Source organism: Zalophus californianus, chromosome 1 (genome assembly GCF_009762305.2).
Source record: "Zalophus californianus isolate mZalCal1 chromosome 1, mZalCal1.pri.v2, whole genome shotgun sequence".
In the NCBI taxonomy this organism is placed as follows: Eukaryota; Metazoa; Chordata; class Mammalia; order Carnivora; family Otariidae; genus Zalophus; species Zalophus californianus.
The window spans coordinates 54,799,106-54,816,752 of NC_045595.1; the positions used below are offsets into that span (position 1 = coordinate 54,799,106).

General features: G+C 37.9%; 1 protein-coding gene and 2 pseudogenes across 7 annotated transcripts in view; 1 reads left to right on the forward strand and 2 right to left on the reverse strand.

Moving 5' to 3' along the window:
* Window positions 1-17,647, reverse strand: part of NR2C2 (nuclear receptor subfamily 2 group C member 2) — a 98,008-nt gene that overhangs the window by 54,571 nt on the left and 25,790 nt on the right. The gene's annotated exons all lie outside the window — the stretch shown is intronic.
* LOC113918198 lies at window positions 3,663-7,149 on the reverse strand (annotated as a pseudogene).
* On the forward strand, window positions 8,447-10,339 carry LOC113917546 (annotated as a pseudogene).

Consider the following 17,647-nt stretch of genomic DNA (forward strand, 5'->3'; position numbering starts at 1 on the left):
ATATATTTAACCTAAAGGTCAGAAGCAACTGAAATGTCTCAAACTAGGAGATGAGTTATGCTATGCTCCCTTGATACAATACTATGTAGCTATGAAAAATGCTGATCGTGCAGGCTATGTAGCAACTTGTGGATAGGATATTTACATTTATTCTGTGAAATAACATTCTGTGAAATCACACTACTAAGTTATGTGTATGCTGTGATTACAACTGGACGACATGCATGTGAGAAAAAGACCAAAAAAATACACTTATTTATTCACTAAATTTTTAAAAAGATTTATTTATTTGAGAGAGCTCGCACACACATGATGGGGAGGGGCAGAGGGAGAGAGAGAGAATTCCAAGCAGACTCCCTGCTGAGCCTGGAGCCCGACCCAGGGCTTGACCTCATGACCCCGAGATCATGACCTGAGACAAAAATTCAGAGTCAGATGCTTAACTAACTGAGCCACCCAAGTGCCCAATAAAGAAATCTTAGTATTGAGTGCTCACAGTGTTCTACACACTGTGGAAAGTGTTTTAAATACTGGGAAGACAACAGCAAATGAAACAAAGTTCCTGCCTTTCTGGATTTTACATTCTATTGTGACAAAGATGTATAAATGTTCGTCAGATAATGATGAGCACTTTGGAGAAAAGTAACAGTAACAAGGATAAAGAGTGACAGAGGTAGAATGGTTATACAAGGAAGGGATAAAGTAGTAAAATGATAGACATGTGTAAAATTGTAGAAATATGGCTTCCTTCTCTCCTTTTCAAATTTTCCAGAATGTTTTACCACTTTTATAATCAATTAAAAAAAAACCTATTTCCAAAAAAGTTACCTTTTAAAACCAGCAAATATTGTTCGAATTTGGTATTATGAACGATCTTATTTTTCACCCCGTCTGAAATACTGAGTGTTCTTCATACTTTTCTTCATTTTAAAAAGAAAAACTCCTTTTCTACGCATTCAAGAAAACCTTTTTTTCACATAAGATGATATATAAAATTTTACTGTGAGAAAGAATTCTCCTTGCCTACTGAAGATATTTTAAAACTAGGCTATGTTTCTGCAATCACAAATCAAAATAAACGGAATCATCCTGGTAGGCAGCTAGTTACAGGGGACACTCATTTCACTTAGAAGGCTAGCTCCTGTCTGGGTGGCTTTGGACAAGTCCCTTAATTGTTCTAAGCCTTTGTTTACTCATTTGTAAAATTGACACTGATACCTCTTACTTCACAGGACAATGCGAGGATCAAAATGAGGCAATAAAGTACAATGCATTATATAAACACAGAGCATTCCTATTATAATTTCGGAGGAAATCAAATGCGTAGAGCTAAACCTATCACTCTGAGTAAGATGTTAATCTCCTCCTACAGCTGATGTTCATTGTTTATTTATAGACAAAATGGTTTCATTTCTAATCCCCCATTACCTATGACCAATAAAAGGATACAATCTCCAAAGTCTTGTTTCAAGTATCAGACACTAGGGGCGCCTGGGTGGCTCAGTCATTAAGCGTCTGCCACTGGCTTGGGTCAGGATCCCAGGGTCCTGGGATCGAGCTTCATATCGGGCTCCCTGCTCGGTGGGAAGCCTGCTTCTCCCTCTCCCACTCCCCCTGCTTGTGTTCCCTCTCTCGCTGTCAAATAAATAAATACAATCTTAAAAAAATAAAGCTACACACCTCAAATGCAGTGAGATTTTAAGAAAGGAGATGTTGAGATGTTTTCTAAGATAGAACGTTACTATTCTGCCCCAAGACATACATACCACACGAAATTATTTTGGTACAATACTTCCACATGAGGTACATCATACTTAGAAGGACAGCATACTTCTTCATTTTCTCCTGTTTGACAACCCCACTTGTCAACTCTTTTTCTCTTACCATACTACAAGTAAGTCTAGTCTTATTCATTATAACACTAATTTTATTCTAAGTCCACGGTCTGTATTTCATTCACAAAATAGCTTCATCTTCTTACTACTCTTAAGTCATAACTTAATTAAATATGTGGAACTATATGAATTCTCTAATACATCTTCTATGATAGCTGTGACTGAGCATTTACATGAAATACATATTACTTTATAATAAATTGCTTCTTTTACTTCTCTTGGAAATAGTTATTGTACTATACTGATTTTTTTGGAAGTTATTTCTATATGAATGGGTATATTTAATATGAATATCACTTTGGTATAGTAAAAGCGTCATTAAGAAATACTGCAATGGGGTGCCTGGGTGGCTCAGTCGTTGGGTGTCTGCCTTCGGCTCGGGTCGTGATCCCAGGGTCCTGGGATCGAACCCCACATCGGGACCCCGCTCCGCGGGAGGTCTGCTTCTCCCTCTTCCACTCCCCCTGCTTGTGTTCCTTCTCTCACTGTGTCTATCTCTGTCAAATGAATAAATAAAATCTTAAAAAAAAAAGAAATACTGCAATAAAGAGGGGGTACTGCATCTGAAGGAACTGAAAACCCCAGAAATCCCCAAAAGGAAGGGTCAGAAAGTATGTACTCAATGAGTGCTTGCTGAATCAACAACAGAGCTTATCAGTGGCCCAGCTACTTCTTGTATACAAGGTTATGTGATAGCTGTCAAAAACAAAAACACACCTTAGAAGATAACATTCTGCCCAGAGAGATTGTGATTCAGTGATTCTACTTCTAGTCTAGAGAAATACACCCACATGTGAGCTCAAGGAGACATCATACACAAAGAGGTTTGTTGCAGCACTATGTATGTCTGAGAAAATTTGGAAACAACTTAAAAATGTGCTTCTACAGTAGAGTGGCTAAATAAACAGAGCTCTAATTTATGTAATACTTATGACAGCAAAAAGAATGATACAGATTTGAGCAACAGGACTCTTGTACACTGCCGGCAGGAATATAAAATGGTATACTAATTAATCACTATATTTGAGAAAAAGTAAAAAAAGGCAACTTGCAGAACATCTTATCTAGTGTGATTCCATTTATATTAAATTTAAAAACCTATATACAGTTGACCCTTGAAAAGCATGGATTTGAACTGTGTGAGTATACTTACATGTGAATTTTTTTCCAATAAATGCAGTGTGGTACTGTGAACATATTTTCTTTTCCTTATGATTGTCTTTTTTTCCCTTTTCCCCCAAATAAGTCTCAGTTTTAATAAATCCTCTACACACGCATTTGCTACTGAAAATTTAAATAGCATAGCACATAAAAAAAATTTTATTACAATTTTTGAAAACCAGAAAATCTAGCATATGCACCCTACCCTAATTATGCTCTAACCAAACCACCCGAAGTTTTCTGTGTATTCCTTCTGCACAAGTTACTTGGCTTCCAATTTGATGTTAGGTTTTATCTTAACGATTTCAGTCTTCTCAAACACACGATTTCAGTCTTCTCAAACACACAGGCAACATTCAAAACCTGTTAGTGCTTCCTTAGGTCAAATCAAAAAGTGAAGTATACTGAAGTCATTCAAATGCGAACTACAGGATTCCTCACAAATTACTGGTATTAAGGTAGAAAAGATACAAAAAAGACAGCTTATATCATAGATTACCAAAATATTGTACAGTTTGTCCTAAAATAGAGCAGCTTTCCCAAGCTGCTGCATAATGATCCTAAAATTACTAGCGAGAAGAAACAGTACAAGAATAAAGACTATGTTTACACTGGCTGCATGTCATAATTATTCTCCATGCTGGTATCCTCAGAAAGATCTTTATGATACAGGTAATAATGACAGCTACATACATCTAAATCTTTCCACTCTTGATTCATCCTCAATTTCCTTCTGAAGCATGGATTGCTGGTTGGGGTAGCACTGGTACTGAATCAATCACATCATCCTTTCCATCCTTTCTTTCCAAGCAGTTAGCAAAGTCCTTACTTCACTTCTTGTTCTGCTGCTGAGGATGCGGTCAAAGAGCCCCTGTGGTTTCTTCTCTGTCCTGCTGTTGGGGTGGATATTCTGGTAGAGGGGAAGGAGTTTGATACTAGGGTCGAGAGTCAATTTACTAAGGTTCTTTATTAACACTTTGGAGATAGTTTGAGAGGCAGCTGAGCCTTCCTGGGAATTCTCTTCACTGGGCATCTGAGATGATCCCGGGGCCCAAGTTGGGTAAAGCTGCTTTGTCAAATCCATTGAAAGCCTCTCTGTGTCGCTCTTTTTTTAAAGATTTATTTATTTACTAGAGAGAGAAAAAGCAAGAGCAGGGGGAGGATCAGAGGGAGAGAAACTGAAGCAGACTCCCCACTGAGCATGGAGCCCAACACGGGTGTTCCCAAGACCCTGAAATCACGACCTGAGCAGAAAATAAAAGCTGGACGCTCAACTGGCTGAGCCACCCAGGCACCCCTTCCTTATGATTTTCTTTTTTAAAGATTTTTATTTATTTATTTGAGAGATGGAGAGAGTGAGAGCACATGTGCAGGGGGGAGGGGCAGAGGGAGAAGCAGACTCCCCACTGAGCAGGGAGCCTGGTGTGGGGCTTGATCCGGGAACTCTGGGATCATGACCTGAGCTGAAGGCAGACGCTTAATCAACTGAGCCACTCAGGAATCCCTCCTTATGATTTCCTTAATAGCATTTTCCTTCCTCTAAATTACTTTCTTGTAAGAATATTATATATAATACATACAACATACAAAATATGTATGAATCAACTATTTTATGTTATTTATAAGGCTTCCAGTCAACAGTAGGCTATTAGTAGTTGTTTCTGGGGAGTCAAAAATTATACATGGACTTTCAACTGTGTGGAGGTCGGTGCGGCACCCATAAGACCCCATGTTGTTTAAGGGTCAAATGTATTTCTGTAGCTACATAAACATGAACATAAATACTTAGGAAAAAAGCCTGGAAGGTAACACACCAAGCTAAAACAAATTTCAAGAACTGCTATCATACAACCAGCTTTTCTGATTATATTAAGTTAAAGAAAAATTATAGGGGTGCCTGGGTAGCTCAGGTCATGATCTCTGGGTCCTGGGATCAAGCCCTGCTTCGGGCTGCCTGCTCAGTGGGGAGTCTGCTTCTCCTCCCTCTGCCTCTCATCCCACTCATGCTTGCTTGCTCTCTCTCTCTCAAGTGAATAAATAAAATCTTTTAAAAAATATTACAAAAGTTAATTATAAAAGTAAAACCTGGAACTATAAAATTGCTAGAGAAAACACAGGAGACAATCTTTGTGATCCTGAGTTAGATAAAGATTTTGATATGACATCAAAAGCATAATTCATAAAATAAAAAACTGATAAATTAGACTTCATCCAAATAAAAAATCTGTGTTCTTCAAAGGACACTCTTAAGAGAATGAAAAGATAAACCACAGACTATAAGAAAATATTCGGAAACCATGTATCTGATAAAGGACATATACCCAGAATACATAAAGAACTCTCAAAATTTAATAAGAAAGTAAAACAACTCAAAAAAATTGGCAAAAGATTTCAACATATGAAAAATGATACATGGATGGCAAATATGTGCATGAAAGACACTCAACATTAGAGAAATGCAAAGCAAAACCACAATGAGGAGCCAGTAAACATCTACCAGAATGCCTAACATTAACAAGACTGGCCATACCAAGTGTTGGCAAAGTTGTAGAGCAACTAGAACTCTTATATACAGCTGGTAGGAATATAAAATTTTACAAACTACTTTGGAAATCAATTGGGCAGTTTCTTAAAAATTACCATATATGACCCAGCAAGTAGCTGTCTATCTCCTAGCTATCTATCCAAGAGAAATGAAAGCATATGTTCTCATGAACATTTGTACAGAAATGTTCATAACATCTTTATTTGTAGTAGTCAAAAAAAGTAAACAGCTCAAATGTCTATTCATTTAGGATAAAAGTTTATCGGGGAGCCCCTGGGTGGCTCAGTCAGTTAAGTGTCCGCCTCTTGATTTTGGCTCAGGTCATGATCTCAGGGTCATGAGACTGAGCCCCAAACCAGGCTTCATGCTCAGTGGGGAGTCCGCTTGAGATTCTTTCCCTCATCCTCTCCCTCTGTCCATCCCCCACTTGTGCACACATGCGTGTGTACACACTCTCACAAATAAATTAATAAATCTTAAAAAAAAAAGATGTTTATCCATTCAGGATAAAAAAACACCTTGCAGTATTTCCATATAATGGATACACCATAAAAAAATGCATGAACTACTGATACATATAAAACACGGATGAGTCTGAAAATAATTATGTGGAATGAAAGAAGTCAGACAATAAAGGGTACATACTGTATAATTTCTTTTACAGAAAATTCTAGAAAGTGCAAATCGATCTAAAACAATAGGAAGATAATCATTGGTTGCCTGGAAGTGGATATGGCTAGAGCTCTACTCAGACGATAGTAGATAGCTCAATGCTTATGCAGAAAAGAAGAAAGGCTGAGGAATCAGTAAGCTAAGATCCATCCCAAGGATTTAGAAAAAGAATACCAAAATAAGTGCCAAGAAGCAGAGGAAAGAAAACAATAGAGACAATAATAATCAGAGATAAAATGATTCTCTCATGAAACCCATCAAGGAAAAAAGAGATTATTACATTATTACAAATAATGTAATACTAGGAATGAAAAGGGGCTATAACCAGAGTTGCCTCAAATATTAAAATATAAAACAAAGTTATTTTGAACAATGGTATGCTAATAAATTTGAAAACTTAAATTCTTAGAAAAAGGTATAACTTACTAAAACAGAGTCAATTACAAATAACAAATCTGAATAGTCCTTTAATTATTAAAGAAACTAAGTAGTTAAAAATCTTTCCATGCCCTAACAGTTTTACTGGTGCATTCTACAGGCAGTTAAGAACCAAAAAAACCTGCAATTTTACAGAAATTATCATAAAAAGTAGAAAAGAAGGGGACTTACCCCTAATTCCCTTTATGAGGCTATGCTAAACTTGATACCAAAATACACTCACATTCATTTATCATCTCTATTCCTTTCCAAATCACATTTAAGTTATGAGTAAGGGATTAAAAAAATGTACAGACCCACAAGGGCAAAAAGGATAGTCAAGAAGGTGGCAGTAGGTCACAAATACTAACAAACCTCAGGAAAATGGAAAGCAGAAGGTGGAACGGAAACCAACCCAGTGAGAGGAGGACTTGGTGTGGTGCTGCCATTTCTTCCGTCCTGGGTCTCTGTGCCTTTCACAGAATTTCCGATAGCACTATGTTGGGATAGAGTATCCAAAGGTTCACAACTTCTGTGGCCCACAGGAGCCACTATGAGGAGGGCCCTGGGAAGAATTTGCCATTTTCAGTGGAAAACATGTGACTGTTACTAATTATGACAACTGTGTACTTTGGATCCGGATTTGTTGCACCTTTTTTTTTTTTTTTTATAAGCAAGACACCAACTACTTAAGAAATAAGGATGTTTTAATTAATCCATTAAACAGATGTGAAAAGGAGCATAAAAGGTGCAATCTCTGAAAAATGGATCAAACTCTTGAATTCAATAGGCTTGATATGTTTATAAATAAACTTATGGCATGAATCCTTAATGCTGCTTTCCTGAACCATGGAATATAATTGTGCTTACATTTTTATTTGGGAAATATTCCAATATTTGTTTGGTTGAAATATGTGTGCAATTTAGCTTGTTTCTTGGTTTTAAATTTTGAGATTTTATTTAATTTTTGATTACTAGGTCTGTGCCTTGCTGGTAATTTATGCTATAAAAAATGCAAACTTTACTTTTGTCCCATAATTTTTTTAATTGAAAAAGAGGAAGAAGGTTCTTTTGGTCTTCTTTACTTTGAAGCAGTAAAACTGTTATTCTTCATGAGTGATAGTTTATCATGAGGAAAACCAATAGCGTATACAGAGTAAAGTCCAAGAGCTTTATTCCCCCTCCAGACCTATAATCTAAAACTAAAATTTTTGCCTTGATAAATTTGCTATTGACCAATACTAGTCTTGTTTAGACTGAATCAAAGTAGAACATTTGAAATGAAAAGTAATATAGCAAGTAAGACAGAATATAGGAAATACTCCAAGTTTATTCTGGAACTTTAGTAGAAATGGACTATTAACACGGCTCTGATTAGAAATTGTACCAGTGAATCAAATCTATATTACAGATAGTGAAATGCTGCTAGCTACTTAAAATGTAATGACTTAGTCCCGAGGGCTTTGTATTAGGGCAGGAAAAACGTAGTTGCTGAATGTTTTAATCCTAGTTTGGTCACTTTTGGAATACCACTGGTGTTAGAAGAATGCTGTAAAGCAGAGGCTGTAAATGGGTGGTCCATTTGAACGCTAGACTTTTGGGTGATTGGGGGTGCTGTAGTTTTTAAACCAATATTTAACAAGAAAGTATTTATGGATTCTTGAAAAATTGCTCTGGGTGGTTCTACATCTCTTCATGCAACAACAGCTGCCTAAATTTGTTCTCATGATAACATTAAATTTCCTATGTACCCCTAATGTTAAACTACGGGGTACAGATTTGCTGGAATCTTAAAAAAAAACTTTTTTTTCTCTTAATTAATGTGACAGGGCCTATCTTTATATTCTCCAATAACCATGTAACAACTACTTAAATATGGATACAGTTAAGTCTTTAAGACTTTGCCTGGCTTAAAAAAAAAAAGAAAAGAAAAGAAAAGAAAAGAAACAAAAGAAACCGACTCAGCAGAATGAACAAAGCTGAATTCCAGGGACTACAGAGGGGCTAGAAAACGAATTCCTACCCCAGGACCCCGGAAAGGCCCAGTACTAGAATTCTAGGTCCCACAGAAAGCTGGGCTGAGAAACAAGCTAAAATCTAGGGGACTGGCTGTCTGTGGTGCAGCCAGGAACTCAACACAATAAGCATCACCTCCTCATTCACTGCAGAATAAAGAAATGTAGTCAGTGGATAAGTTGAACCAAAGAGGCCCCAGACCCAGGGACATCAAACACATTTTCACAGTGAAGGAAGGAGCCCTGTCTTCTGTTTTCAAAGAGGCAGATTAAGAAAAAGTATTGAAGGTAAACCTCCAATCCCCCTTCCTTGTGCCACAGCTTTAATAGCAGCAGCAGCTGCAAAAAATACTGGCATTAGGTGTATATCTCAAACAGAAAACTGAAGAATTCTTTTTTCTTTTTCTTTAAAAATTTTATTTATTTGAAAGAGAGAGAATGAGAGATAGAGAGTACGAGAGGGAAGAGGGTCAGAGGGAGAAGCAGACTCCCTGCTGAGCAGGGAGCCCAATGTGGGACTCGATCCCCGGACTCCAGGATCATGACCTGAGCTGAAGGCAGCTGCTTAACCAACTGAGCCACCCAGGCACCCTTTTTTATTCTTTAAAAGATTTTTATTTATTTGTCAGAGAGAGAGAGAGCACAAGCAGGGGGAGCAGGAGGCAGAGGGAGAAGCAGGCTCCCTGAGTAGGGAGCCCAATGCGGGGCTCGATCCGAGGACCCCGGGATCATGACCTGAAGACAGATGCTTAACTGACTGAGCCACCCAGGCGCCCCAAAACTGAAATATTCTTGACAAGAAAAAATGAATGGCCTCAGAAAAGAAACCTATAGTGATATCTGGGGCACCCTCCAAACAAAATGTGTGGGTGACTATGTAATCACCCCAAAGTAAAATCTAACCAAACTAGTTGACAAGCCTTAAACACTTTTTTGTTTTCAATTGCAAGTGCTTCATTCTTAAATGTGAGCCAAAAATAAGGATCATTAATCATTTGAGGAACGCTTCCATACGAAAGAAACTAAAAGAAACAAAAGAACTTGGATAAAACAGCAACTATGTAAAAGCAAAGGAAAACTAAAAAGAGCAAAAAACTGCAATTAACACCCTCACAGAAACAGGACAAGCTCTTGCATCAGAGAGAAAATAAAAAGCTGCCATACAGTTCCATCTGGTTCCACCCCCACCCCTGCGGTGGGTCACGGCCACTCTGGCGGCCCAGCCTCGCAAAGGCTCTCTGGTTGTCCCTGCCCTCCAGGAAGCCCAAAGGAAGAAGGTCAGCTCCTCTGAAGGGGTGGAGTCAGGGGAGCCCAGGAGATCCAGGAGGTTGTCAGCTAAACCTGCAGTGGAAACGAAGCCAAAAGGGCAGGAAACCATAAATGTTCAGACGAAATAAGTGCACCGAGGGGAAAAGTGGAGCAAAGGGAGAAACCAGGAAACTAAAGACGGTTTTCCTGTAGAAAACAGAGAAACTAAGAAGGAGGAGAGTCCAGCCTCTGAAGAAGCAGGACAGAAGGAGGCTAAGTTTGATTACTATCATATAACTTGTCTTATCAGGGGTCCATCTCCCTTCTTGTACAACCCAGAGGAATACTTGTATCAACTATTTTGTAGACACAAATGTTTTCAGTAGCTCTAGTGATGCCTTTTTTTTCCCCCAAGATTTTATTTATTTGACAGAGAGAGACAAAGCGAGAGCAGGAACACAAGCAGGGAGAGTGGGAGAGGGAGAAGCAGGCTTCCTGCTGAGCAGGGAGCCCGATGTGGGACTCGATCCCAGGACCCTGGGAACATGACCTGAGCTGAAGGCAGATGCTTAACGACTGAGCCACCCAGGCGCCCCTCTAGTAATGCTTTTAGGAAAGGAATCCCACCTCATCCCATCTTTAAAGTGTAAATGACCTTTTTTTTTTTTTAGGTAAAATCATTTGCTGGTTGTTTATTTTTTTGGTACATCCTGAAAACAGTGAGATAGCGAATGTGCAACGCTTTATCTTAAGTTGTCAGCTTAACTTTCCATGGATGGGAGGTAGTTTTTATATCCTATTACACAGAACACACTAAATGGCAATGTGGAGTCACACTTGTACATTTACTATGCCTTGAACATTTTAACTTGCTTCTGTTCCCATGTTGTTTTTCGTAGAACTGTTTTCTAAAGAACACTCCTTGATCTTGGCTGTCCCTGTCAGAACTGCTTGCACTCTGAAACATCTTTGGGTAGTGCTAGTCCAGTTTTCCTAGTAACTTCGTTAATGCGCTGTGAAAGATTGAAAATGTATGTATACGACATTAAATTGTGTATTAGTGGGACTTATCATGTAACATCAATATTTGAAGATACTGGTAATTGATAACTTGTAAGGAAAATTTACTTTCAAATTTTAAGCTGGAATAACTACTTAGAAAAGAACCACAACTACTTGGCTTTTTAGATATTCAGTACATATCTCAAGAATTGTGTACAAATTGAAATGTCTGAGTACTGATGCTCAAAACGAAAAGAATTTAAAGAACAGTACACCAGCAGCAGCAGGAGTTGGGGTGATTACTCTTTGCCATAAGGTATTATTTGCTACGTGCCATGCTTTATATGCATTAACTCATTTAATTCTCACAGTGATCCTCTATAAAGTAAATATAAACATTAACCCCATTTGACCGGTAGAGAAGTTGGCACAGCAAGATTAAATGATATACTCATGCAATTGCTAAAGGCCGAAGACATATAAATCAGGAACTATCCCTGAAGTAGACAGAGTTGGAAATAGGAGAAAAAAGATGAGTAATTGAAAAGGTTAGTTCAAGAGATCCAAAATCCAATTAATTAGTTCTGGAAAAGAGACTAGAAAAATACTGAGGGAAGAAATTATCAGAGAACTAGTACACAACAATTTCCTAGATTTGAAGAGACTTTCTGAGTAGCAGTACAATATATGAAAGAGTAACTATATCAAGAGATAATGTGAAATTTCAGAACGGGGATGAAGAAAAAATATTAACAATAGGGGTGGAGGGAAGTATAAAAGGAGGGAGAATGAAAGAGAAAGAAACAGAGAGAAACGGAGGGAGAGAGAGAGAGAGAGGGAAGGTCACCCACAAGATCAAGAGTACAAATAGCCTTTTCAAAACCAACACTCCACGCTGGAAGACAATAAAATGATGCCTCACATTCTGAGGTAAAATTATTTTCTAAAAACTTAGATTTCTATTCTTAGTCAAACTATCAAACATGTGGGTGTAACATGTTTAGATATATAACTGACCCTGGCATATGTGGGAGTTAGGGGCATCGACTCTGTGTGTAGTTGAAAATCTACGTATAATTTTGGCTCCCCCAAAACTTAACTACTAATAGCCTACAGCTGACCCAAAGCCTCACTGATAACAGTCGATTAACACGTATTTTTTCAGAGATTTTTTATTTATTTGAGAGAGAGAGAGCAGGGGGAGGGGCAGAGGAAGAGGGAGAAGCAGACTCCCCACTTGAGCAGGGAGCCTGATGAGGTGATCAATGCGGGGATCAATCCCAGGACTCCGGGATCATGACCTGAGCTGAAGGCAGACACTTAACTGACTGAGCCACCCAGGCGCCCCATATTTTGTATGTTTTATGTATTACATCTTCTATTTTTACAAAAAAGTAAGCTTGAAAAAAGAACATGTTATTAAGAAAGTCATAAGGAAGGGGGTGCCTGGCTGGTTCAGCTGGAAAAGCATATAACACTTGATCTTTGGAGTCGGGAGTGTGAGCCCCACGTTGGGTGTAGAGATTACTTAAAAACAAAACAAAGTGAAAACTTAAAAAATGTAAAAAAAAAAATCAGAGAAAATACATTTACAGTACTGTATTTACTGAAAAAAATCTGCATATAAGTGGACCTAAGCAGTTCAAACCCATGTTGTTCAAAGGTCAACTGTGTAAGATCCAAAAAGAATTCACCGGGGCGCCTGGATGGCTCAGCTGGTCAAGTGTCAGCCTTCAGCTCAGGTCATGATCTCAGGGTCCTGTGATCTAGCCCCGCATCAGGCTCCCTGCTCAGCGGGGAGTCTGCTTCTCCCTCTCTCTCTGCTTCCCCCTGCTTGTGCTCTCTCTCAAATAAAATTTAAAAAAATAAAAATAAAAAAAAGAATTCACCTCTGATGTACCCTTTCCTAGGAAGCTACTGAAGCATGTTACTTCCATTTTTATTTATTTATTTATTTATTTTTTAAAGATTTTATTTATTTGACAGAGAGAGACGCAGTGAGAGAGGGAACACAAGCAGGGGGAGTGGGAGAGGAAGAAGCAGGCTTCCCGCCAAGCAGAGAGCCCGATGTGGGGCTCGATCCCAGAACTCTGGGATCATGACCTGAGCTGAAGGCAGACGCTTAACGACTGAGCCACCCAGGCGCCCCCCCCATTTTTTTTTTCTAAAGAAAAAAACATGGACTCAAGGAAACAAAGACTCCAAATAAGAGAGAAGTCAAGAATGACAGCTGTGCAGCAGGCCCAAAAAGCAATCAGTAAGGACTGGAGCAGGAGATCAGAAGGCTTTAGAAGGAATGTTTTCATGGGGAAAAGAAAAAAAGAGGAAACTGAAAATTCCTCTGACGTATTTGTATGGAAAATAGGGTTTTACAATTTTATAATTTTTACAATACTGGAGACACTAGGAAGTATTTGTACTAAGTGCCATAAGTGGGTAACAGAACATTAATTAATGCAAAGAGGATATAATTTAATGAGAGAATGAAGGGAGGAGAGATGGAAATGGGAGGTGCTGAATGAAAACTAAAATTTCTTCATCCATAATAGTAAGCCAAAAAATATCTAATCCTGGAAATGAAAGTGCAAACATTACTACTGATTTTGCAGAAATAAAATGGATTGTAAATGAGTACTATGAATAACTGCATGCCAACAAACTGGGCAACCTGGATGAAATGGACAAATTCCAACAACCATACAAGCCTATCAACTTTTTTTTTTTAAAGATTTTATTTATTTATTCATGAGAGACAGAGAGAGAAAGAGAGAGAGGCAGAGGGAGAAGAAGCAGGCTCCCAAGGAGCAGGGAGCCCGATGTGGGACTCGATCCCAGGATTCTGGGATCATGACCTGAGCTGAAGGCAGACGCTTAACCATCTGAGCCACCCAGGTGCCCCAACCCTATCAACTTTTAAACATGAAGAAATAGAAAATCTGAACAGACCCATAACTAATTAGAAGAATGAATCATTATTAATCAACACCCCTCTCAAAAAAAAAAATAAATAAAGTAAAATAAAAAAGCCCTGGACCAGTCCTGGTGAATTCTAGAAAACATTTAAAGTAGAATTAACAATAATCCTTCTCAAAGTCTTCCAAAAAACTGAAGAGGAAGGCATACTCCCAAACTCATTCTATGAGGCTAGCATTAGACATTACAAGAAAAGAAAACTACAGCCCAGTGTCCCTTATGAATACCAATGCAAAATTCCTCAACAAAACAGTAGCAAACTGATTATCAGCAGCATGGTAAAAATACTGCACATCATGACCAAATGGGATTTATTCCTGCAATGCAAGGATGATTTGACATACAAAAATTAATCAATGCAATATACTGCATTAACAGGATGAAAGGGAAAAAACACAAGATAATCTCAATCAATGGAGAAAATGCATTTGACAAAATTCAACACTCCTTCACAAAAACATTCAGCAAAGCAGGAATAGAAGGAAACTTTTTTTTTTTTTAAAGATTTTATTTATTCATTTGACAGAGACACAGCGAGAGAGGGAACACAAGTAGGGGGAGTGGGAGAGGGAGAAGCAGGCCTCCCGCGGAGCAGGGAGCCCGATGCGGGGCTCGATCCCAGGATCCTGGGATCATGACCTGAGCCGAAGGCAGACGCCCAATGACTGAGCCACCCAGGTGCCCCTGGAAGGAAACTATCTTAGCATAATAAAGGTCAAATGTGGAGAAAAAAAAAAAAAAAACCAAAAACAAACCCACAGCTAATACAATATTCTGTGATGAAACACTGAAAAATTTTCCTCTAAGGTCAGGAAGACAAGGATGCCCTCCCTCACTTCCACTAAATTATATTGGAAGTTCTGGCCAGAGCAGTTACGCAAGAAAAATAACAAAAGACACCCACACTGGAAAAAAATAAGTACAATTATCTCTATTCATAGATGATATGATCTTCCATATAGAAAATCCTAAAGATTATACACACACACACACAAACTGTTAGAATAAACAATTCATTAAAGTTGCAGGACACAAAATCAACACATAAAAATCAGTTGCATTTCGGGGCACCTGGGTGGCTCAGTTGGTTAAGCGACTGCCTTCGCCTCAGGTCATGATCCTGGAGTCCCAGGATCGAGTCCCACATCGGGCTCCCTGCTTAGCGGGGAGTCTGCTTCTCCCTCTGACCCTCCCCCCTCTTGTGCTCTCTCTCTCTCTCATTCTCTCTCTCAAATAAAATCTTTAAAAAAAAATCAGTTGCATTTCTATACGTTAACAATGAACATGATAAAAGGAAATTAAGAAAACAATTCCATTTACAATAGCACAAAAAGAATAAAATGCTTAAAAATAAACTTACCCAAAGGAAGTAAAAGACTTAAAACAGTGAAAACTACAAACACAGCTGAAAGAAATTAAATACATAAATAAATGGAAGACATACTATGTTCATGTATTGGAAGATTTAATATTTTTAAGATGTCAATACTACCCAAAGCTATCTACAGATTCAATGTAATCCCTAGGGATTCAAATCCCAACAATGTTTTTTATAGAAATAGAAAAACCCACCCTAGCTTTCACATGGAATGTCAAGGGACCCAAAAATAGCTAAAACAATCTAAAAAAATTAGAACAAAGTTTGATGTCTCACACTTCCTGATTTCAAAACTTAATGCAAAGCTACAGTAATCAAATCTGTATGGTAATGGGATAAAAACAAACGTACAGACTAGTGGAATAGAATAGAGAGTTCAGAACCTTGAGGATATTATGCTAAAACTAAGCAGTCACAAAAAGGTAAGTTCTTTATGATTCCACTCCATATATATGAAGTATAAAAAGGAGTCAGGTTCATAGAAAGAATGATGGTTGCCAGGGGCTGGGAAGAGGAGAAAATGGGTAATTGTTTAGTGGATACAGAGTTTAAGCTCTACAAAATAAAAAAGTTGTGGAGATCCACTGCACAACAATGTGAATGTACTTTACACTACTGTGTATACTTAAAAGTGGTTAAGATGGTAAATTTTATGTTATATGGTTTTTACCATAATTTAAAAAAAGAGAGAACCCAGAAATAAATCCTTGCATATATGTCATATGATTTTCAAAAAGGATGCTAAGACCATTCAGTGGGGGAAGGGACAGTTTTTTCAACAAATGGTGCCAGAAAACTGGATATCCACATGCAAAAGAATGAAGCTGGCCCCTTTTGTTATTCCACATACGAATGGATCATAAACCTAAAACAAGAGCCAAAACTATGAAACTGTTAGAAGAAAATATAGGGGAAAAGCATGACAACGATTTTGACAATGATTTCATGGATGACACCAAAGGCACAGGTAACAAAAGAAAAAAAAATGAATAAACTGAACTTAAAACTAAAAACTTTTTTTTTGCATCAAACTGCACTATCAAGAGAGTGAATACACAACCCACAAAATGGGAGAAAATATTTGTAAAGCTTATCTCTGATCAGCTTTACTATCCAGAATATGTAAAGAACTCCTACAACTTAATAAGAATAAAGTTACTCAATTAAAAAATGGGCAAAGGTCTTGAATAAAGAGGATCTCTAAAGTTGATATACAAATGGCCAATAAGCACATGAAAAACTGTTCAACATCACTGATTATTTGGGCAATGTAAATCAAAACCAAAATGAAATATCATTTCATACTCACTGGGGTGGCAGTTATAAAAAAGAAAGCAGAAAATAGCAAGTGTTTGGGAGAATGGGGAGAAATCAGAACCCTTGTGCACTGCTGACAGAAACATAAAATGGTGCAGCTGCTAAGGAAAATAGTATGGTGCTTCTTCAACAAATTAAACATAGAATTACCATATGACCCAGCAATTCCACTTCTGGGGTATATGCCCCCAAAACTGAAATCATGGATTTGAAGAGGTATTTGTACACCCATATTCGTAGCTGCATTGTTCTTAGTAGCCTAGAGGTGGAAGCAACACAAGTGTCCATGGACAGATGAACTGATAACAAAATGTAACATATACCAATGGAATATTTTTTAGCCTTTTTTAAAAAAAGGAAGATATGTGTGTGTGTGTATATATATGTGTGTGTGTGTGTGTATACACACACACACACACACATATTTTTTTTTTTTAAAGTAAGCTCTATGCCCAATATTGGGCTTGAACTCATGGCCCTGAGATTAAGAGATGCTGAGCCAGTTAGGTATCCCTAAAAAGCAGGAAAATTCTAATATATGCTACAGCATTAATGAACCTTGAGGATATTATACTAAATGAAATAAGCCTATCAAAAAGGACAGATACTATGATTCCACTTATATAAGGTACCTAGAGTAGTCCAATTCATAGAGAAAAAAATGGTGGTTGCTGAGGCAGAGGGGAAGAGGAATGGCAGTTAATGTTAAGGAGTACAGAGTTTCAGTTTGGGAATTTGACAAAGTTCTGGAGATGGATGGTGGTGATGGCTGCTGAATAATGTGAATGTGAACTTAACACCACAGAACCAGACATTTAAAAATGGTTATAATGGTGAATTTGATATTTTACTACAAAACACAACACAACACTCCTTCCCCCAAAAAGGACAATGTCTAACACTGATTTAAAAAACAAAAAAGGGCAGGGGAAGGTTATTTTTAGAAATAAGTAGTTAAATACCAGAAGAAATCAAATTTAGAGAGGGAGACTTTGGGGATAAGGAAGGGGTAAGGGTGGTTCAG